The sequence below is a fragment of the Engystomops pustulosus genome, chromosome 11 (assembly GCF_040894005.1).
Source record: "Engystomops pustulosus chromosome 11, aEngPut4.maternal, whole genome shotgun sequence".
Lineage (NCBI taxonomy): Eukaryota > Metazoa > Chordata > Amphibia > Anura > Leptodactylidae > Engystomops > Engystomops pustulosus.
Window position 1 is genome coordinate 74,866,542 of NC_092421.1, and position 24,849 is coordinate 74,891,390.

The 24,849-nt window shown below is 52.6% G+C and overlaps 1 protein-coding gene across 4 annotated transcripts in view; it reads left to right on the forward strand.

The window, feature by feature from the left end:
* The first annotated feature begins 723 nt into the window (after positions 1-723).
* SLC18A2 (solute carrier family 18 member A2) overlaps positions 724-24,849 on the forward strand; it is a 58,254-nt gene continuing 34,128 nt past the window's right edge. For all 4 annotated transcript variants that reach the window (XM_072129316.1, XM_072129317.1, XM_072129314.1 and 1 more), the window contains exon 1: positions 724-876. The gene's annotated coding sequence lies outside the window, so the exon portion shown is untranslated. The remainder of the gene's footprint in view (positions 877-24,849) is intronic.

Sequence of the window (24,849 nt, forward strand, 5' to 3'; positions counted from 1 at the left end):
AGCACTGGCACCCGCCTCTCCTGAAATACTCTGTGCTGCTCCGGAACCTTCCACAGCACTGGCACCCGCCTCTCCTGAAATACTCTGTGCTGCTCCATCACCTTCCACAGCACTGGCACCCGCCTCTCCTGAAATACTCTGTGCTGCTCCTGCACCTTACACAGCACTGGCACCCGCCTCTCCTGAAATACTCTGTGCTGCTCCGGCACCTTCCACAGCACTGGCACCCGCCTCTCCTGAAATACTCTGTGCTGCTCCATCACCTTCCACAGCACTGGCACCCGCCTCTCCTGAAATACTCTGTGCTGCTCCATCACCTTCCACAGCACTGGCACCCGCCTCTCCTGAAATACTCTGTGCTGCTCCATCACCTTCCACAGCACTGGCACCCGCCTCTCCTGAAATACTCTGTGCTGCTGTCACCTCTTGTTAACCCCTTCCTTCGCCTGAGGTTGTTAGTGGCCGGTCAGGTGTGACGATGGCTGCACTCCTGGCACATTCTCGGATGAGGAGGAAGAGTTCATTACTTGTGATGACAGATGACCCCCCCAGAGGAGAGGATAGCTCCCCCAGAGGGTGAGAGGATAGCCCCCCCAGAAGGTGAGAGGATAGCCCCCCCATGCCTGGGTACACTGTAGCACACATGTCAGGAATAGATACATGCCCGGTTACACATGCTAGGATTAGATACACCCCTGTTCTCCGGCTGTGAGGGGGTTAAGTGCCTGCGGTGCGGTGACGTCTGGTGCTGCCCCTCTCCTCTCCAGGTTCCGCTCCTCTCAGCCTCAGAGCTGCGCTCCCGCTGCCCCGACTACATCTCCCGCATCTGCTCTGAGCTGCCACAGCCGGACAGCAGGAGCTTCTCCAGGATCCCAGGTAAGTGCCCCGGAGGGACCCCACAGCTGCTGCCCCCCACCACAGCTCCAGGAAATCTCTGCGCTGCCCTAAATTCACTAACCTCATTACTGCTGATACCAGGCACCTGCGGGAGTATATACACATAGGCACATGGGGGGAGTATATACCAGGCACATAGTGGGGGGGAGTATATACCAGGCACATAGTGGGGGGGAGTATATACCAGGCACATAGTGGGGGAGTATATACCAGGCACATAGTGGGGGAGTATATACTAGGCACATGTGGGGGAGTATATACTAGGCACATGGGGGGGAGTATATACCAGGCACATAGTGGGGGGGAGTATATACCAGGCACATAGTGGGGGGGAGTATATACCAGGCACATAGTGGGGGGGAGTATATACCAGGCACATAGTGGGGGGGAGTATATACCAGGCACATAGTGGGGGGGAGTATATACCAGGCACATAGTGGGGGGGAGTATATACCAGGCACATAGTGGGGGGAGTATATACACATAGGCACATGGGGGGAGTATATACCAGACATATATAGTGGGGGGGGTATATACCAGACATATAGTGGGGGGGAGTATATACCAGGCACATAGTGGGGGGGAGTATATACCAGGCACATAGTGGGGGGAGTATATACCAGGCACATAGTGGGGGGGAGTATATACCAGGCACATAGTGGGGGGAGTATATACACATAGGCACATGGGGGGAGTATATACCAGGCACATAGTGGGGGGGAGTATATACCAGACACATAGTGGGGGGGAGTATATACCAGACACATAGTGGGGGGGGGTATATACCAGGCACATAGTGGGGGAGTATATACCAGGCACATAGTGGGGGGGAGTATATACCAGGCACATAGTGGGGGAGTATATACCAGGCACATAGTGGGGGAGTATATACTAGGCACATGTGGGGGAGTATATACTAGGCACATGGGGGAATATATACCAGGCACATAGTGGGGGGAGTATATACCAGGCACATAGTGGGGGGAGTATATACCAGGCACATAGTGGGGGGAGTATATACCAGGCACATAGTGGGGGGGAGTATATACCAGGCACATAGTGGGGGGGAGTATATACCAGGCACATAGTGGGGGGGAGTATATACCAGGCACATGGGGGGGAGTATATACCAGGCATATAGGGGGGGAGTATATACCAGGCACATAGTGGGGGGAGTATATACCAGGCACATAGTGGGGGGAGTATATACCAGGCACATAGTGGGGGGAGTATATACCAAGCACATAGTACAGGGGGAGTATATACCAGGCACATAGTGGGGGGAGAGGGAGTATATACCAGGCACATAGTGGGGGGAGAGGGAGTATATACCAGGCACATAGTGGGGGAGAGGGAGTATATACCAGGCACATATTGGGGGGGGGGGAGTATATACCAGGCACATATTGGGGGGGGGGGAGTATATACCAGGCACATATTGGGGGGGGGAGTATATACCAGGCACATATTGGGGGGGGGGGAGTATATACCAGGCACATAGTGGGGGGGGAGTATATACCAGACACATAGTGGGGGGGAGTATATACCAGGCACATAGTGGGGGGGGAGTATATACCAGACACATAGTGGGGGGGAGTATATACCAGGCACATAGTGGGGGGGAGTATATACCAGGCACATAGTGGGGGGGGAGTATATACCGGGCACATAGTGGGGGGAGTATATACCAGACACATAGTGGGGGGAGTATATACCAGACATATAGTGGGGGGAGTATATACCAGACACATAGTGGGGGGGGGGGGTATATACCAGGCACATAGTGGGGGGGGGAGTATATACCAGACACATAGTGGGGGGGGAGTATATACCAGGCACATAGTGGGGGGGGGGTATATACCAGACACATAGTGGGGGGGGGAGTATATACCAGACACATAGTGGGGGGGGGGAGTATATACCAGGCACATAGTGGGGGGGGGGAGTATATACCAGGCACATAGTGGGGGGGGGGGAGTATATACCAGGCACATAGTGGGGGGGGAGTATATACCAGGCACATAGTGGGGGGGGGGGGAGTATATACCAGACACATAGTGGGGGGGGAGTATATACCAGACATATATAGTGGGGGGAGTATATACCAGGCACATAGTGGGGGGGGGGGGGGTATATACCAGGCACCTTGTGGGGGGGGGGAGTATATACCAGGTACCTTGTGGGGGGGAGTATATACCAGGCATATAGTGGGGGGGGGGTTATACCAGGCACACAGTGGGGGGAGTATATACCAGGCACATAGTGGGGGGTAGTATATACCAGGCACATAGTGGGGGGGTAGTATATACCAGGCACATAGTGGGGGGGTAGTATATACCAGACACATAGTGGGGGGGGGAGTATATACCAGGCACATAGTGGGGGGGGAGAATATATATCAGGCACATAGTGGGGGGAGTATATACCAAGCACATAGTGGGGGGGAGTATATACCAAGCACATAGTGGGGGGGAGTATATACCAGGCATATAGTGGGGGGGCAGTATATACCAGGCACATGGGGGGGAGTATATACCAGGCACATAGTGGGGGGGAGTATATACCAGGCACATAGTGGGGGGAAGTATATACCAGGCACATAGTGGGGGGAGTATATACCAGGCACATAGTGGGGGGAAGTATATACCAGGCACATAGTGGGGGGAGTATATACCAGGCACATAGTGGGGGGAGTATATACCAGGCACATAGTGGGGGGAAGTATATACCAGACATATATAGTGGGGGGAGTATATACCAGACATATATAGTGGGGGGAGTATATACCGGGCACATAGTGGGGGGAGTATATACCAGACACATAGTGGGGGGAGTATATACAGACATATAGTGGGGGGAGTATATACCAGGCACATAGTGGGGGGGGGTATATACCAGGCACCTTGTGGGGGGGAGTATATACCAGGTACCTTGTGGGGGGGAGTATATACCAGGCATATAGTGGGGGGGGGGGGTTATACCAGGCACACAGTGGGGGGAGTATATACAGGCACATAGTGGGGGGTAGTATATACCAGGCACATAGTGGGGGGGTAGTATATACCAGGCACATAGTGGGGGGGTAGTATATACCAGACACATAGTGGGGGGGGGAGTATATACCAGGCACATAGTGGGGGGGAGAATATACCAGGCACATAGTGGGGGGAGTATATACCAAGCACATAGTGGGGGGGAGTATATACCAAGCACATAGTGGGGGGGAGTATATACCAGGCATATAGTGGGGGGGGGCAGTATATACCAGGCACATGGGGGGGAGTATATACCAGGCACATAGTGGGGGGAGTATATACCAGGCACATAGTGGGGGGAAGTATATACCAGGCACATAGTGGGGGGAGTATATACCAGGCACATAGTGGGGGGAAGTATATACCAGGCACATAGTGGGGGGAGTATATACCAGACATATATAGTGGGGGGAGTATATACCAGACATATATAGTGGGGGAGTATATACCAGACATATATAGTGGGGGGAGTATATACCAGACACATAGTGGGGGGGGGGGGGTATATACCAGGCACATAGTGGGGGGGAGTATATACAGACACATAGTGGGGGGGGGTATATACCAGACACATAGTGGGGGGGGGAGTATATACCAGACACATAGTGGGGGGGGAGTATATACCAGCACATAGTGGGGGGGGGGGGAGTATATACCAGGCACATAGTGGGGGGGGGGAGTATATACCAGGCACATAGTGGGGGGGGGAGTATATACCAGGCACATAGTGGGGGGGGAGTATATACCAGACACCTAGTGGGGGGGAGTATTTACCAGACACATAGTGGGGGGAGTATATACCAGACATATATAGTGGGGGGAGTATATACCAGACATATATAGTGGGGGGAGTATATACCAGACATATATAGTGGGGGGAGTATATACCAGGCACATAGTGGGGGGGGGGGTATATACCAGGCACATAGTGGGGGGGGGGTATATACCAGGCACCTTGTGGGGGGGGGGGAGTATATACCAGGTACCTTGTGGGGGGGAGTATATACCAGACATATAGTGGGGGGGGGGTTATACAGGCACACAGTGGGGGGTAGTATATACCAGGCACATAGTGGGGGGGTAGTATATACCAGGCACATAGTGGGGGACCAGACACATAGTGGGGGGGGAGTATATACCAGGCACATAGTGGGGGGGGGGGGAGAATATACAGGGCACATAGTGGGGGGAGTATATACCAAGCACATAGTGGGGGGGAGTATATACCAGGCATATAGTGGGGGGGGTATATACCAGGCATATAGTGGGGGGGGGCAGTATATACCAGGCACATGGGGGGGAGTATATACCAGGCACATAGTGGGGGGGAGTATATACCAGGCACATAGTGGGGGGAAGTATATACCAGGCACATAGTGGGGGGGAGTATATACCAGGCACATAGTGGGGGGAAGTATATACCAGGCACATAGTGGGGGGAGTATATACCAGACATATATAGTGGGGGGAGTATATACCAGACATATATAGTGGGGGAGTATATACCAGACATATATAGTGGGGGGAGTATATACCAGACACATAGTGGGGGGGGGGGGGGTATATACCAGGCACATAGTGGGGGGGGGGAGTATATACCAGACACATAGTGGGGGGGGGGGTATATACCAGACACATAGTGGGGGGGGGAGTATATACCAGACACATAGTGGGGGGGGGAGTATATACCAGGCACATAGTGGGGGGGGGGGAGTATATACCAGACACATAGTGGGGGGGGGGGGGTATATACCAGACTCATGGGGGGGAGTATATACCAGGCATATAGTGGGGGGGAGTATATATCAGGCATATAGTGGGGGGGGAGTATATACCAGGCATATAGTGGGGGGGGGGGGAGTATATACCAGGCACATAGTGGGGGGGGAGTATATACCAGACACATAGTGGGGGGGGGAGTATATACCAGACACATAGTGGGGGGGGGAGTATATACCAGACACATAGTGGGGGGGGGGAGTATATACCAGACACATAGTGGGGGGGGGAGTGTATACCAGACACATAGTGGGGGGGAGTGTATACCAGACACATAGTGGGGGGGGGGAGTATATACCAGACACATAGTGGGGGGGGAGTATATACTAGGCACATGGGGGGGAGTATATACCAGACATATATAGTGGGGGGAGTATATACCAGACACATGGGGGGGGAGTATATACCAGACATATATAGTGGGGGGAGTATATACCAGGCACATAGTGGGGGGGAGTATATACCAGGCACATAGTGGGGGGGGGAGTTTATACCAGACACATAGTGGGGGGGGAGTATATACCAGACACATAGTGGGGGGAGTATATACCAGACACATAGTGGGGGGGAGTATATACCAGGCACATAGTGGGGGGAGTATATGCCAGACACATAGTGGGGGGGGGGTATATACCAGACACATAGTGGGGGGGGGGGTATATACCAGACACATGGGGGGGAGTATATACCAGGCACCTTGTGGGGGGGGGTATATACTAGGCACATGGGGAGGAGTATATACCAGGCATATAGGGGGGAGTATATACCAGGCATATAGTGGGGGGGAGTATATACCAGGCACATAGTGGGGGGAGTATATACCAGACCCATAGTGGGGGGAGTATATACCAGACACATAGTGGGGGGAGTATATACCAGACACATAGTGGGGGGGAGTATATACCAGGCACATAGTGGGGGGGGAGTATATACCAAACATATAGTGGGGGGGGAGTATATACTAGACACATAGTGGGGGAGAGTATATACCAGGCACACAGTGGGGGGAGTATATACCAGGCACATAGTGGGGGGAGTATATACCAGGCACATAGTGGGGGGAGTATATAACAAACACATAGTGGGGGGAGTATATACCAGACACATAGTGGGGGGAGTATTTACCAGGCACATAGTGGGGGGAGTATATACTAGACACATAGTGGGGGGAAGTATATACCAGGCACATAGTGGGGGGGGGAGTATATACCAGGCACATGGGGGGGAGTATATACCAGGCACATGGGGGGGAGTATATACCAGACATATATAGTGGGGGGACTATATACCAGACACATAGTGGGGGGGGGGGGTTATACCAGACACACAGTGGGGGGACTATATACCAGGCATATAGTGGGGGGGGTATATACCAGGCACATAGTGGGGGGAGTATATACCAGACACATAGTGGGGGGGGGTATATACCAGACACATGGGGGGAGTATATACCAGGCACCTTGTGGGGGGGGGGAGTATATACCAGGCACATGGGGGGGGGGGTATATACCAGGCATATAGGGGGGGGATTATATACCAGACACATAGTGGGGGGGAGTATATACCAGACATATAGTGGGGGGAGTATACACCAGACACATAGTGGGGGGGAGTATATACCAGGCACATAGTGGGGGGAGTATATACCAGGCACATAGTGGGGGGGTATATACCAGACACATGGGGGGGAGTATATACCAGGCACCTTGTGGGGGGGGAGTATATACCAGGCACATGGGGGGGAGTATATACTAGACACACAGTAAGGGGGGGGGAGTATATACTAGACACACAGTGCGGGGGGGAGTATATACCAGACACATAGTGGGGGGGGGGGTTATACCAGACACACAGTGGGGGGAGTATATACCAGGCACATGGGGGGGAGTATATACCAGGCATATAGTGGGGGGAGTATATACCAGGCACATAGTGGGGGGAGTATATACCAGGCACATTGTTGGGCGGGAGTATATACTAGACACATAGTGGGGGGAAGTATATACCAGGCACATAGTGGGGGGGGGGGGAGTATATACCAGACATATATAGTGGGGGGAGTATATACCAGACACATAGTGGGGGGGGGGGTGTTGTACCAGACACACAGTGGGGGGAGTATATACCAGGCATATAGTGGGGGGGGAGTATATACCAGGCACATAGTGGGGGGAGTATATACCAGACACATAGTGGGGGGGGGGGGGGGTATATACCAGACACATGGGGGGGAGTATATACCAGGCACCTTGTGGGGGGGGAGTATATACCAGGCATATAGTGGGAGGGAGTATATACCAGGCATATAGTGGGGGGGGAGTATATACCAGGCATATAGTGGGGGGAGTATATACCAGGCACATGGGGGGAGTATATACCAGGCATATAGTGGGGGGGAGTATATACCAGGCATATAGTGGGGGGGAGTATATACCAGGCATATAGTGGGGGGAGTATATACCAGGCATATAGTGGGGGGGAGTATATACCAGGCATATACTGGGGGGGAGTATATACCAGGCACATGGGGGGGAGTATATACCAGGCATATAGTGGGGGAGAGTATATACCAGGCACATGGGGGGGAGTATATACCAGGCATGTAGTGGGGGGGAGTATATACCAGGCACATTGGGGGAGTATATACCAGGCACATTGGGGGGAGTCTATACCAGGCACATTGGGGGGAGTATATACCAGACACATAGTGGGTGGGGGGGGAGTATATACCAGGACACATAGTGTGGGGGGAGTATATACCAGGCACATAGTGGGGGGGGAGTATATACCAGGCACATAGTGGGGGGAGTATATACCAGGCACATAGTGGGGGGGGGGTATATACCAGGCACATAGTGGGGGGGGGAGTATATACCAGGCACATAGTGGGGGGGGGGTATATACCAGGCACATAGTGGGGGGGGGGAGTATATACCAGGCACATAGTGGGGGGGGGTATATACCAGGCACATAGTGGGGGGGGAGTATATACCAGGCACATGGGGGGGAGTATATACCAGACATATATAGTGGGGGGGAGTATATACCAGGCACATAGTGGGGGGGGGTATATACCAGGCACATAGTGGGGGGGGAGTATATACCAGGCATATAGTGGGGGGGAGTATATACCAGGCACATAGTGGGGGGAGTATATACCAGACACATAGTGGGGGGGGGTATATACCAGACACATGGGGGGGAGTATATACCAGGCACCTTGTGGGGGGGGGAGTATATACCAGGCATATAGTGGGGGGGAGTATATACCAGGCATATAGTGGGGGGGGTATATACCAGGCATTTAGTGGGGGGAGTATATACCAGGCATATAGTGGGGGGAGTATATACCAGGCACATGGGGGGAGTATATACCAGGCACATAGTGGGGGGAGTATATACCAGACACATAGTGGGGGGGGGGTATATACCAGACACATGGGGGGGAGTATATACCAGGCACCTTGTGGGGGGGGGAGTATATACCAGGCATATAGTGGGGGGGAGTATATACCAGGCATATAGTGGGGGGGTGGTATATACCAGGCATTTAGTGGGGGGGAGTATATACCAGGCATATAGTGGGGGGAGTATATACCAGGCACATGGGGGGAGTATGTACCAGGCATATAGTGGGGGGGAGTATATACCAGGCATATAGTGGGGGGGAGTATATACCAGGCATATAGTGGGGGGGAGTATATACCAGGCATATAGTGGGGGGGAGTATATACCAGGCATATAGTGGGGGGGAGTATATACCAGGCATATAGTGGGGGGGAGTATATACCAGGCATATAGTGGGGGGGAGTATATACCAGGCATATAGTGGGGGGGAGTATATACCAGGCATATAGTGGGGGGGAGTATATACCAGGCATATAGTGGGGGGGAGTATATACCAGGCATATAGTGGGGGGGAGTATATACCAGGCACATGGGGGGGAGTATATACCAGGCATATAGTGGGGGAGAGTATATACCAGGCACATGGGGGGGAGTATATACCAGGCATATAGTGGGGGGGAGTATATACCAGGCACATTGGGGGAGTATATACCAGGCACATTGGGGGGAGTCTATACCAGGCACATTGGGGGGAGTCTATACCAGACACATAGTGGGTGGGGGGGAGTATATACCAGACACATAGTGGGTGGGGGGGAGTATATACCAGGCACATAGTGGGGGGAGTATATACCAGGCACATAGTGGGGGGGGGTATATACCAGGCACATAGTGGGGGGGGGGAAGAAATACCAGGCACATAGTGGGGGGGGGGGGGTATATACCAGGCACATAGTGGGGGGGGGAGTATATACCAGGCACATAGTGGGGGGGGGGAGTATATACCAGGCACATAGTGGGGGGGGGGGGTATATACCAGGCACATAGTGGGGGGGAGTATATACCAGGCACATGGGGGGGAGTATATACCAGACACATAGTGCGGGGGAGTATATACCAGACACATAGTGGGGGGGGGAGTATATACTAGGCACATGGGGGGAGTATATACCAGACATATATAGTGGGGGGGAGTATATACCAAACATATATAGTGGGGGGGAGTATATACCAGACATATATAGTGGGGGGTATATACCAGACATATAGTGGGGGGGAGTATATACCAGACACATAGTGGGGGGGGGTATATACCAGACACATAGTGGGGGGGGAGTATATACCAGACACATAGTGGGGGGGGAGTGTATACCAGACACATAGTGGGGGGGAGTATATACCAGACACATAGTGGGGGGGGGAGTATATACCAGACACATAGTGGGGGGGGGAGTATATACTAGGCACATGGGGGGGAGTATATACCAGACATATATAGTGGGGGGAGTATATACCAGACACATGGGGGGGGGAGTATATACCAGACATATATAGTGGGGGGAGTATATACCAGGCACATAGTGGGGGGAAGTATATACCAGGCACATAGTGGGGGGGAGTATATACCAGGCACATAGTGGGGGGAGTATATACCAGGCACATAGTGGGGGGGAGTATATACCAGACACATAGTGGGGGGAGTATATACCAGACACATAGTGGGGGGGAGTATATACCAGGCACATAGTGGGGGGAGTATATGCCAGACACATAGTGGGGGGGGTATATACCAGACACATAGTGGGGGGGGGGGTATATACCAGACACATAGTGGGGGGGGGTATATACCAGACACATGGGGGGGAGTATATACCAGGCACCTTGTGGGGGGGGGTATATACCAGGCACATAGTGGGGGGGAGTATATACCAGGCACATAGTGGGGGGGAGTATATACCAGGCACATAGTGGGGGGGAGTATATACCAGGCACATAGTGGGGGGGTATATACCAGGCACATAGTGGGGGGGAGTATATACCAGGCACATGGGGGGGAGTATATACCAGACATATATAGTGGGGGGAGTATATACCAGACACATAGTGCGGGGAGTATATACCAGACACATAGTGGGGGGGGGGGAGTATATACTAGGCACATGGGGGGGAGTATATACCAGACATATATAGTGGGGGGGAGTATATACCAAACATATATAGTGGGGGGGAGTATATACCAGACATATATAGTGGGGGGGTATATACCAGACATATAGTGGGGAAGAGTATATACCAGACACATAGTGGGGGGGAGTATATACCAGACACATAGTGGGGGGGGGTATATACCAGACACATAGTGGGGGGGGAGTATATACCAGACACATAGTGGGGGGGGAGTGTATACCAGACACATAGTGGGGGGGGAGTGTATACCAGACACATAGTGGGGGGGAGTATATACCAGACACATAGTGGGGGGGGAGTATATACCAGACACATAGTGGGGGGGGGAGTATATACTAGGCACATGGGGGGGAGTATATACCAGACATATATAGTGGGGGGAGTATATACCAGACACATGGGGGGGGGGAGTATATACCAGACATATATAGTGGGGGGAGTATATACCAGGCACATAGTGGGGGGAAGTATATACCAGGCACATAGTGGGGGGGAGTATATACCAGGCACATAGTGGGGGGAGTATATACCAGGCACATAGTGGGGGGGGTATATACCAGACACATAGTGGGGGGAGTATATACCAGACACATAGTGGGGGGGAGTATATACCAGGCACATAGTGGGGGGAGTATATGCCAGACACGTGGGGGGGGGGGGGTATATACCAGACACATAGTGGGGGGGGTATATACCAGACACATGGGGGGGAGTATATACCAGGCACCTTGTGGGGGGGGGGTATATACTAGGCACATGGGGGGGAGTATATACCAGGCATATAGGGGGGAGTATATACCAGGCATATAGTGGGGGGGAGTATATACCAGGCACATAGTGGGGGGAGTATATACCAGACACATAGTGGGGGGAGTATATACCAGACACATAGTGGGGGGAGTATATACCAGACACATAGTGGGGGGGAGTATATACCAGGCACATAGTGGGGGGGGAGTATATACCAAACATATAGTGGGGGGGGAGTATATACCAGACACATAGTGGGGGGGAGTATATACCAGGCACATAGTGGGGGGGAGTATATACCAAACATATAGTGGGGGGGGAGTATATACTAGACACATAGTGGGGGAGAGTATATACCAGGCACACAGTGGGGGAGTATATACCAGGCACATAGTGGGGGGAGTATATACCAGGCACATAGTGGGGGGAGTATATACCAGGCACATAGTGGGGGGAGTATATACCAGACACATAGTGGGGGGAGTATATACCAGACACATAGTGGGGGGAGTATTTACCAGGCACATAGTGGGGGGAGTATATACTAGACACATAGTGGGGGGAAGTATATACCAGGCACATAGTGGGGGGGGAGTATATACCAGACATATATAGTGGGGGGACTATATACCAGACACATAGTGGGGGGGGGGTTATACCAGACACACAGTGGGGGGAGTATATACCAGGCATATAGTGGGGGGGTATATACCAGGCACATAGTGGGGGGAGTATATACCAGACACATAGTGGGGGGGGGGTATATACCAGACACATGGGGGGAGTATATACCAGGCACCTTGTGGGGGGGGGGGGGGGAGTATATACCAGGCACATGGGGGGGGGTATATACCAGGCATATAGGGGGGGATATATACCAGACACATAGTGGGGGGGAGTATATACCAGGCACATAGTGGAGGGGGTATATACCAGACACATGGGGGGGAGTATATACCAGGCACCTTGTGGGGGGGGAGTATATACCAGGCACATGGGGGGGAGTATATACTAGACACACAGTAAGGGGGGGGGGAGTATATACTAGACACACAGTAGGGGGGGGGAGTATATGCCAGGCACATAGTTGGGGGGAGTATATACTAGACACACAGTGCGGGGGGGAGTATATATCAGACACATGGGGGGAGTATATACCAGGCATATAGTGGGGGGAGTATATACCAGGCACATAGTGGGGGGGGAGTATATACCAGGCACATAGTTGGGCGGGAGTATATACTAGACACATAGTGGGGGGAAGTATATACCAGGCACATAGTGGGGGGGAAGTATATACCAGACATATATAGTGGGGGGAGTATATACCAGACACATAGTGGGGGGGGGGGGTGTTATACCAGACACACAGTGGGGGGAGTATATACCAGGCATATAGTGGGGGGGGAGTATATACCAGGCACATAGTGGGGGGAGTATATACCAGACACATAGTGGGGGGGGGGGGAGTATATACCAGGCACCTTGTGGGGGGGGAGTATATACCAGGCATATAGTGGGGGGGAGTATATACCAGGCATATAGTGGGGGGGGTATATACCAGGCATTTAGTGGGGGGGAGTATATACCAGGCATATAGTGGGGGGAGTATATACCAGGCACATGGGGGGAGTATATACCAGGCATATAGTGGGGGGAGTATATACCAGGCATATAGTGGGGGGGAGTATATACCAGGCATATAGTGGGGGGGAGTATATACCAGGCATATAGTGGGGGGGAGTATATACCAGGCATATAGTGGGGGGAAGTATATACCAGGCACATGGGGGGGAGTATATACCAGGCATATAGTGGGGGAGAGTATATACCAGGCACATGGGGGGGAGTATATACCAGGCATATAGTGGGGGGGAGTATATACCAGGCACATTGGGGGAGTATATACCAGGCACATTGGGGGGAGTCTATACCAGGCACATTGGGGGGAGTATATACCAGGCACATGGGGGGGAGTATATACCAGGCACATGGGGGGAGTATATACCAGGCCTATCGTGGGGGGGAGTATATACCAGGCCCATCGTGGGGGGGGGGAGTATATACCAGGCCCATCTTGGGGGGGGGGAGTATATACCAGGCCCATAGTGTGTGTGTGGGGGGGGGTATATACCAGACACATAGTGGGGGGAGTATATACCAGGCATATAGTGGGGGGGAGTATATACCAGACACACAGTGGGGGGAGTATATACCAGGCATATAGTGGGGGGGAGTATATACCAGGCACATGGTTGGGGGGGAGTATATACCAGACACACAGTGGGGGGAGTATATGCCAGGCACCTTGTGGGGGTGGGAGTATTTACCAGACATATAGTGGGGGGGGAGTATATACCAGGCACATAGTGGGGGGGGGGAGTATATACCAGGCACATAGTGGGGGGGGGGAGTATATACCAGGCACATAGTGGGGGGGGGGAGTATATACCAGGCACATAGTGGGGGGGGAGTATATACCAGACATATAGTTCGGGGGAGTATATACCAGATATATAGTGGGGGGGAGTATATACCAGACATATAGTGCGGGGGAGTATATACCAGACATATAGTGGGGGGAGTATATACCAGACATATAGTGGGGGGGGAGTATATACCAGACATATAGTGGGGGGAGTAAATACCAGGCACATAGTTGGGGGTGAGTATATACCAGACATATAGTTGGGGGGGGGAGTATATACCAGACATATATTGGGGGGGGAGTATATACCAGACACATAGTGGGTGGGGGAGTATATACCAGGAATATAGTGGGGGGAGTATATACCAGGAACATAGTGGGGGTAGTATATACCAGGAACATAGTGGGGGGAGTATATACCATGAACATAGTGTGGGGGGAGTATATACCAGGCACATAGTGGGGGGGAGTATATACCAGGCACATAGTGGGGGGGGGGGGAATATATACCAGGCACATAGTGGGGGAGTATATACCAGGCACATAGTGGGGGGGGGGGGAATATATACCAGGCACATAGTGGGGGAGTATATACCAGACATATAGTTGGGGGGGAGTATATACCAGACATATAGTGGGGGGGAGTATATACTAGACACATAGTGGGGGGAGTATATACCAGACACATAGTGGGGGGGGAGTATATACCAGGCACATAGTGGGGGGAGTATATACCAGACACATAGTGGGGGGGAGTATATACCAGGCACATAGTGGGGGGGAGTATATACCAGGCACATAGTGGGGGGGAGTAAATACCAGGCACATAGTGGGGGGAGTATATACCAGGCACATAGTGGGGGGAGTATATACCAGGCACATAGTGGGGGGGAGTATATACCAGGCACATAGTGGGGGGGAGTATATACCAGGCACATAGTGGGGGGGAGTATATAACAGGCACATAGTGGGGGGGAGTATATACCATGCACATAGTGGGGGGAGTATATACCAGACACATAGTGGGGGGGGAGTATATAACAGGCACATAGTGGGGGGAGTATATACCAGGAACATAGTGGGGGGAGTATATACCAGGAACATAGTGGGGGGAGTATATACCAGACACATAGTGGGGGGAGTATATACCAGGCACATAGTGGCGGGAGTATATACCAGGAACATAGTGGGGGGGAGTATATACCAGACACATAGTGGGGGGGAGTATATACCAGACACATAGTGGGGGGGAGTATTTACCAGGCACATAGTGGGGGGAGTATATACCAGGCACATAGTGGGGGGGAGTATATACCAGGCACATAGTGGGGGTAGTTTATCCCAGGCACATAGTGGGGGGGAGTATATACCAGACATATAGTGGGGGGGAGTATATACCAGACATATAGTGGGGGGGAGTATATACCAGACATATAGTGGGGGGGAGTATATACCAGACATATAGTGGGGGGGAGTATATACCAGGCACATAGTGGGGGGGAGTATATACCAGGCACATAGTGGGGGGAGTATATACCAGACACATAGTGGGGGGGAGTATATAACAGGCACATAGTGGGGGGAGTATATACCAGACACATAGTGGGGGGGAATATTTACCAGGCACATAGTGGGGGGGGGAGTATATACCAGGCACCTTGTGGGGGGGGGGGGTATATACCAGGCACATGGGGGGGAGTATATACCAGGCATATAGGGGGGGGAATATATACCAGGCACCTTGTGGGGGGGGGAGTATATACCAGGTACCTTGTGGGGGGGAGTACTTGTGGGGGGGAGTATATACCAGGCATATAGTGGGGGGGGGGGTTATACCAGGCACACAGTGGGGGGGAGTATATACCAGGCACATAGTGGGGGGGAGTATATAACAGGCACATAGTGGGGGGGAGTATATACCAGGCACATAGTGGGGGGGAGTATATACCAGGCACGTGTGATATTCTTGTGGGGGGGAGTATATACCAGGCACATAGTGGGGGGGAGTATATACCAGGCACATAGTGGGGGGAGTATATACCAGGCACATAGTGGGGGGAGTATATACCAGGCACATAGTGGGGGGAGTATATACCAGGACACATAGTGGGGGGGAGTATATAACAGGCACATAGTGGGGGGAGTATATACCAGGAACATAGTGCGGGGGAGTATATACCAGACACATAGTGCGGGGGAGTATATACCAGACACATAGTGGGGGGAGTATATACCAGACACATAGTGGGGGGAGTATATACCAGACACATAGTGGGGGGAGTATATACCAGGCACATAGTGGCGGGAGTATATACCAGGAACATAGTGGGGGGAGTATATACCAGACACATAGTGGGGGGGAGTATTTACCAGGCACATAGTGGGGGGAGTATATACCAGGCAAATAGTGGGGGGGAGTATATAACAGGCACATAGTGGGGGGAGTATATACCAGGCACATAGTGGGGGTAGTTTATCCCAGGCACATAGTGGGGGGGGAGTATATACCAGGCACATAGTGGGGGGAGTATATACCAGGCACATAGTGGGGGGAGTATATACCAGACACATAGTGGGGGGGAGTATATAACAGGCACATAGTGGGGGGAGTATATACCAGACACATAGTGGGGGGGGAATATTTACCAGGCACATAGTGGGGGGGGGGAGTATATACCAGGCACCTTGTGGGGGGGGGGGAGTATATACCAGGCACATGGGGGGGAGTATATACCAGGCATATAGGGGGGGAGTATATACCAGGCATATAGTGGGGGGGGAGTATATACCAGGCACATAGTGGGGGGAGAATATACCAGGCACATAGTGGGGAGAGTATATACCAGACACATAGTGGGGGAGTATATACCAGACACATAGTGGGGGGAGTATATACCAGACACATAGTGGGGGGAGTATATACCAGGCATATAGTGGGGGGGAGTATATACCAGGCACATAGTGGGGGGGAGTATATACCAGGCACATAGTGGGGGGAGTATATAACAGGCACATAGTGGGGGGGAGTATATACCATGCATATAGTGGGGGGAGTATATACCAGACACATAGTGGGGGGGCAGTATATAACAGGCACATAGTGGGGGGAGTATATACCAGGAACATAGTGGGGGTAGTATATACCAGACACATAGTGGGGGGGGTAGTATATACCAGACACATAGTGGGGGGGGGGGGTATATACCAGGCACATAGTGGGGGGGAGTATATACCAGGCACATAGTGGGGGGGAGTATATACCAGACACATAGTGGGGGGGGGGAGTATATACCAGACACATAGTGGGTGGGGGGGAGTATATACCAGACACATAGTGGGTGGGGGGGAGTATATACCAGACACATAGTGTGGGGGGGAGTATATACCAGGCACATAGTGGGGGGGGAGTATATACCAGGCACATAGTGGGGGGAGTATATACCAGGCACATAGTGGGGGGGGGGAGTATATACCAGGCACATAGTGGGGGGGGGGGAGTATATACCAGGCACATAGTGGGGGAGTATATACCAGACACATAGTGGGGGGGAGTATATAACAGGCACATAGTGGGGGGGGGGGAGTATATACCAGGCACATAGTGGGGGAGTATATACCAGGCATATAGGGGGGGGGAGTATATACCAGGCACCTTGTGGGGGGGGAGTATATACCAGGTACCTTGTGGGGGGGAGTATATACCAGACACATAGTGGGGGGGAATATTTACCAGGCACATGGGGGGGAGTATATACCAGGCATATAGGGGGGGAGTATATACCAGGCACCTTGTGGGGGGGGGGGAGTATATACCAGGTACCTTGTGGGGGGGAGTATATACCAGGCATATAGTGGGGGGGGGGGGTTATACCAGGCACATAGTGTGGGGGGGGGGGGGTTATACCAGGCACACAGTGGGGGGAGTATATACCAGGCACATAGTGGGGGGGAGTATATACCAGGCACATAGTGGGGGGGAGTATATACCAGACACATAGTGGGGGGGGGGAGTATATACCAGACACATAGTGGGTGGGGGGGAGTATATACCAGACACATAGTGGGTGGGGGGGAGTATATACCAGACACATAGGGTGGGGGGAGTATATACCAGACACATAGTGTGGGGGGGAGTATATACCAGGCACATAGTGGGGGGGGGGGGAGTATATACCAGGCACATAGTGGGGGGAGTATATACCAGGCACATAGTGGGGGGGGGGGAGTATATACCAGGCACATAGTGGGGGGGGGGGAGTATATACCAGGCACATAGTGGGGTGGGGAGTATATACCAGGCACATAGTGGGGTGGGGAGTATATACCAGGCGCATAGTGGGGGGGGTATATACCAGGCACATAGTGGGGGGGGGAGTATATACCAGGCACATAGTGGGGGGGGAGTATATACCAGACACACAGTGCGGGGGAGTATATACCAGACACATAGTGGGGGGGGGAGTATATACTAGGCACATGGGGGGGAGTATATACCAGACATATATAGTGGGGGGGGGTATATACCAGACATATATAGTGGGGGGAGTATATACCAGACATATAGTGGGGGGGTATATACCAGACACATAGTGGGGGGGAGTATATACCAGACACATAGTGGGGGGGAGTATATACCAGACACATAGTGGGGGGGAGTATATACCAGACACATAGTGGGGGAGTATATACCAGACACATAGTGGGGGGGGTATATACCAGACACATAGTGGGGGGGGGGGAGTGTATACCAGACACATAGTGGGGGGGAGTGTATACCAGACACATAGTGGGGGGGGAGTATATACCAGACACATATTGGGGGGGGGAGTATATACCAGGCACATAGTGGGGGGGGGAGTATATACTAGGCACATGGGGGGGAGTATATACCAGACATATATAGTGGGGGGAGTATATACCAGACACATGGGGGGGGAGTATATACCAGACATATATAGTGGGGGGAGTATATACCAGACACATAGTGGGGGGGGGAGTATATACCAGGCACATAGTGGGGGGAGTATATACCAGACACATAGTAGGGGGGGTATATACCAGACACATGGGGGGGAGTATATACCAGGCATATAGTGGGGGGGAGTATATATCAGGCATATAGTGGGGGGGGGGGTATATACCAGGCATATAGTGGGGGGGGAGTATATACCAGGCACATAGTGGGGGGGGGGAGTATATACCAGACACATAGTGGGGGGGGGAGTATATACCAGACACATAGTGGGGGGGAGTGTATACCAGACACATAGTGGGGGGGAGTGTATACCAGACACATAGTGGGGGGGGAGTATATACCAGACACATAGTGGGGGGGGGGAGTATATACTAGGCACATGGGGGGGGAGTATATACCAGACATATATAGTGGGGGGAGTATATACCAGACACGTGGGGGGGAGTATATACCAGACATATATAGTGGGGGGAGTATATACCAGACACATAGTGGGGGGGGGGGAGTATATACCAGGCACATAGTGGGGGGAGTATATACCAGACACATAGTGGGGGGGGGAGGTATATACCAGACACATGGGGGGGAGTATATACAAGGCATGTAGTGGGGGGGAGTATATATCAGGCACATAGTGGGGGAGTATATACCAGGCATATAGTGGGGGGAGTATATACCAGGCACATAGTGGGGGGAGTATATACCAGGCACATAGTGGGGGGAGTATATACCAGACACATAGTGGGGGGAGTATATACCAGACACATAGTGGGGGGAGTATATACCAGACACATAGTGGGGGGGAGTATATACCAGGCACATAGTGGGGGAGAGTATATACCAGGCACATAGTGGGGGGAGTATATACCAGGCACATAGTGGGGGGAGTATATACCAGACACATAGTGGGGGGAGTATATACCAGACACATAGTGGGGGGGGAGTATATACCAAACATATAGTGGGGGGGGGAGTATATACTAGACACATAGTGGGGGAGAGTATATACCAGGCACATAGTGGGGGGAGTATATACCAGGCACATAGTGGGGGGAGTATATACCAGACACATAGTGGGGGAGTATATACCAGACACATAGTGGGGGGAGTATATACCAGACACATAGTGGGGGGAGTATATACCAGGCACATAGTGGGGGGGAGTATATACCAGGCACATAGTGGGGGGGAGTATATACCAGGCACATAGTGGGGGGGAGTATATACCAGGCACATAGTGGGGGGAGTATATACTAGACACATAGTGGGGGGAGTATTTACCAGACACATAGTGGGGGGGGAGTATATACCAGACATATATAGTGGGGGGAGTATATACCAGGCACATAGTGGGGGGGGGGGGTTATACCAGACACACAGTGGGGGGAGTATATACCAGGCACATAGTGGGGGGGAGTATATACCAGGCACATAGTGGGGGGAGTATATACCAGACACATAGTGGGGGGGGGGGTATATACCAGACACATGGGGGGGAGTATATACCAGACATATAGTGGGGGGAGTATACACCAGACACATAGTGGGGGGGAGTATATACCAGGCACATAGTGGGGGGAGTATATACCAGGCACATAGTGGGGGGAGTATATACCAAACACTTAGTGGGGGGGGGGGTATATACCAGACACATGGGGGGGGAGTATATACCAGGCACCTTGTGGGGGGGGAGTATATACCAGGCACATGGGGGGGAGTATATACCAGGCATACAGTGGGGGGGAGTATATACTAGACACACAGTGGGGGGGGGAGTATATGCCAGGCACATAGTTGGGGGGGAGTATATACTAGACACACAGTGGGGGGAGTATATACCAGGCACATGGGGGGGAGAATATACCAGGCATATAGTGGGGGGAGTATATACCAGGCACATAGTTGGGGGGGAGTATATACTAGACACACAGTGGGGGGGAGTATATACTAGACACATAGTGGGGGGAAGTATATACCAGGCACATAGTGGGGGGGGAGTATATACCAGACATATATAGTGCGGGGGGGGGGTTATACCAGACACACAGTGGGGGGAGTATATACCAGGCATATAGTGGGGGGGGGAGTATATACCAGGCACATAGTGGGGGGAGTATATACCAGACACATAGTGGGGGGGGGGGGGTATATACCAGACACATGGGGGGGAGTATATACCAGGCACCTTGTGGGGGGGGAGTATATACCAGGCACATGGGGGGGGGGGAGTATATACCAGGCATATAGTGGGGGGAGTATATACCAGGCATATAGTGGGGGGGATATATACCAGGCATTTAGTGGGGGGGAGTATATACCAGGCATATAGTGGGGGGGAGTATATACCAGGCACATGGGGGGGAGTATATACCAGGCATATAGTGGGGGGGAGTATATACCAGGCATATAGTGGGGGGGAGTATATGCCAGGCACATGGGGGGGAGTATATACCAGGCATATAGTGGGGGAGAGTATATACCAGGCACATGGAGGGGAGTATATACCAGGCATATAGTGGGGGGGAGTATATACCAGGCACATTGGGGGGAGTATATACCAGGCACATTGGGGGGAGTATATACCAGGCACATTGGGGGGAGTATATACCAGGCACATTGGGGGGAGTATATACCAGGCACATGGGGGGGAGTATATACCAGGCACATGGGGGGAGTATAAACCAGGCCCATCGTGGGGGGGGGGAGTATATACCAGGCCCATCGTGGGGGGGGGAGTATATACCAGGCCCATCTTGGGGGTGGAGTATATACCAGGCCCATCTTGGGGGGGGAGTATATACCAGGCCCATAGTGTGTGGGGGGGGGGGTATATACCAGACACATAGTGGGGGGAGTATATACCAGGCATATAGTGGGGGGGAGTATATACCAGACACACAGTGGGGGGGAGTATATACCAGGCACATGGTTGGGGGGGAGTATATACCAGACACACAGTGGGGGGAGTATATGCCAGGCACCTTGTGGGGGGGGGGGGGAGTATATACCAGGCACATAGTGGGGGGGAGTATATACCAGGCACATGGTTGGGGGGGAGTATATACCAGACACACAGTGGGGGGAGTATATGCCAGGCACCTTGTGGGGGGGGGGGGAGTATTTACCAGACATATATTGGGGGGGGGAGTATATACCAGGCACATAGTGGGGGGGGGGGAGTATATACCAGGCACATAGTGGGGGGGGGGAGTATATACCAGACACATATTGGGGGGGGGAGTATATACCAGTCACATAGTGGGGGGGGGAGTATATACCAGGCACATAGTGGGGGGGAGTATATACCAGGCACATAGTGGGGGGGAGTATATACCAGGCACATAGTGGGGGGAGTATATACCAGACACATAGTGGGGGGCAGTATATAACAGGCACATAGTGGGGGGAGTATATACCAGACACATAGTGGGGGGGAATATTTACCAGGCACATAGTGGGGGGGGGGGAGTATATACCAGGCACCTTGTGGGGGGGGGGGGGTATATACCAGGCACATGGGGGGGAGTATATACCAGGCATATAGGGGGGGGAATATATACCAGGCACCTTGTGGGGGGGGGGAGTATATACCAGGTACCTTGTGGGGGGGAGTATATACCAGGCATATAGTGGGGGGGGGGGGGGTTATACCAGGCACACAGTGGGGGGTAGTATATACCAGGCACATAGTGGGGGGGTAGTATATACCAGGCACATAGTGGGGGGGGTAGTATATACCAGACACATAGTGGGGGGGGGGGTATATACCAGACACATAGTGGGGGGGGGGGGAGTATATACCAGGCACATAGTGGGGGGGGGGGGGGTTATACCAGGCACATAGTGGGGGGGGGGGGTTATACCAGGCACACAGTGGGGGGGGGGGGGTTATACCAGGCACACAGTGGGGGGAGTATATACCAGGCACATAGTGGGGGGGAGTATATACCAGGCACATAGTGGGGGGGAGTATATACCAGACACATAGTGGGGGGGGGGAGTATATACCAGACACATAGTGGGTGGGGGGGAGTATATACCAGACACATAGTGTGGGGGGGAGTATATACCAGGCACATAGTGGGGGGAGTATATACCAGGCACATAGTGGGGGGGGGGAGTATATACCAGGCACATAGTGGGGGGGGGGAGTATATACCAGGCACATAGTGGGGGGAGTATATACCAGACACATAGTGGGGGGGAGTATATAACAGGCACATAGTGGGGGGGGGAGTATATACCAGGCACATAGTGGGGGAGTATATACCAGGCATATAGGGGGGGGAGTATATACCAGGCACCTTGTGGGGGGGGGAGTATATACCAGGTACCTTGTGGGGGGGAGTATATACCAGACACATAGTGGGGGGGAATATTTACCAGGCACATGGGGGGGAGTATATACCAGGCATATAGGGGGGGGAGTATATACCAGGCACCTTGTGGGGGGGGGGGGAGTATATACCAGGTACCTTGTGGGGGGGAGTATATACCAGGCATATAGTGGGGGGGGGTTATACCAGGCACATAGTGTGGGGGGGGGGGGGTTATACCAGGCACACAGTGGGGGGAGTATATACCAGGCACATAGTGGGGGGGAGTATATACCAGGCACATAGTGGGGGGGAGTATATACCAGGCACATAGTGGGGGGGAGTATATACCAGACACATAGTGGGGGGGGAGTATATACCAGACACATAGTGGGTGGGGGGGAGTATATACCAGACACATAGGGTGGGGGGGAGTATATACCAGACACATAGTGTGGGGGGGAGTATATACCAGGCACATAGTGGGGGGGGGAGTATATACCAGGCACATAGTGGGGGGAGTATATACCAGGCACATAGTGGGGGGGGGGGGGAGTATATACCAGGCACATAGTGGGGGGGGGAGTCTATACCAGGCACATAGTGGGGTGGGGAGTATATACCAGGCGCATAGTGGGGGGGGGGTATATACCAGGCACATAGTGGGGGGGGAGTATATACCAGGCACATGGGGGGGAGTATATACCAGACACATAGTGCGGGGGAGTATTTACCAGACACATAGTGGGGGGGGGGAGTATATACTAGGCACATGGGGGGGAGTATATACCAGACATATATAGTGGGGGGGAGTATATACCAGACATATATAGTGGGGGGAGTATATACCAGACATATAGTGGGGGGGTATATACCAGACACATAGTGGGGGGGAGTATATACCAGACACATAGTGGGGGGGAGTATATACCAGACACATAGTGGGGGGGAGTATATACCAGACACATAGTGGGGGGGAGTATATACCAGACACATAGTGGGGGGGGTATATACCAGACACATAGTGGGGGGGGGGGGAGTGTATACCAGACACATAGTGGGGGGGAGTGTATACCAGACACATAGTGGGGGGGGGAGTATATACCAGACACATATTGGGGGGGGGAGTATATA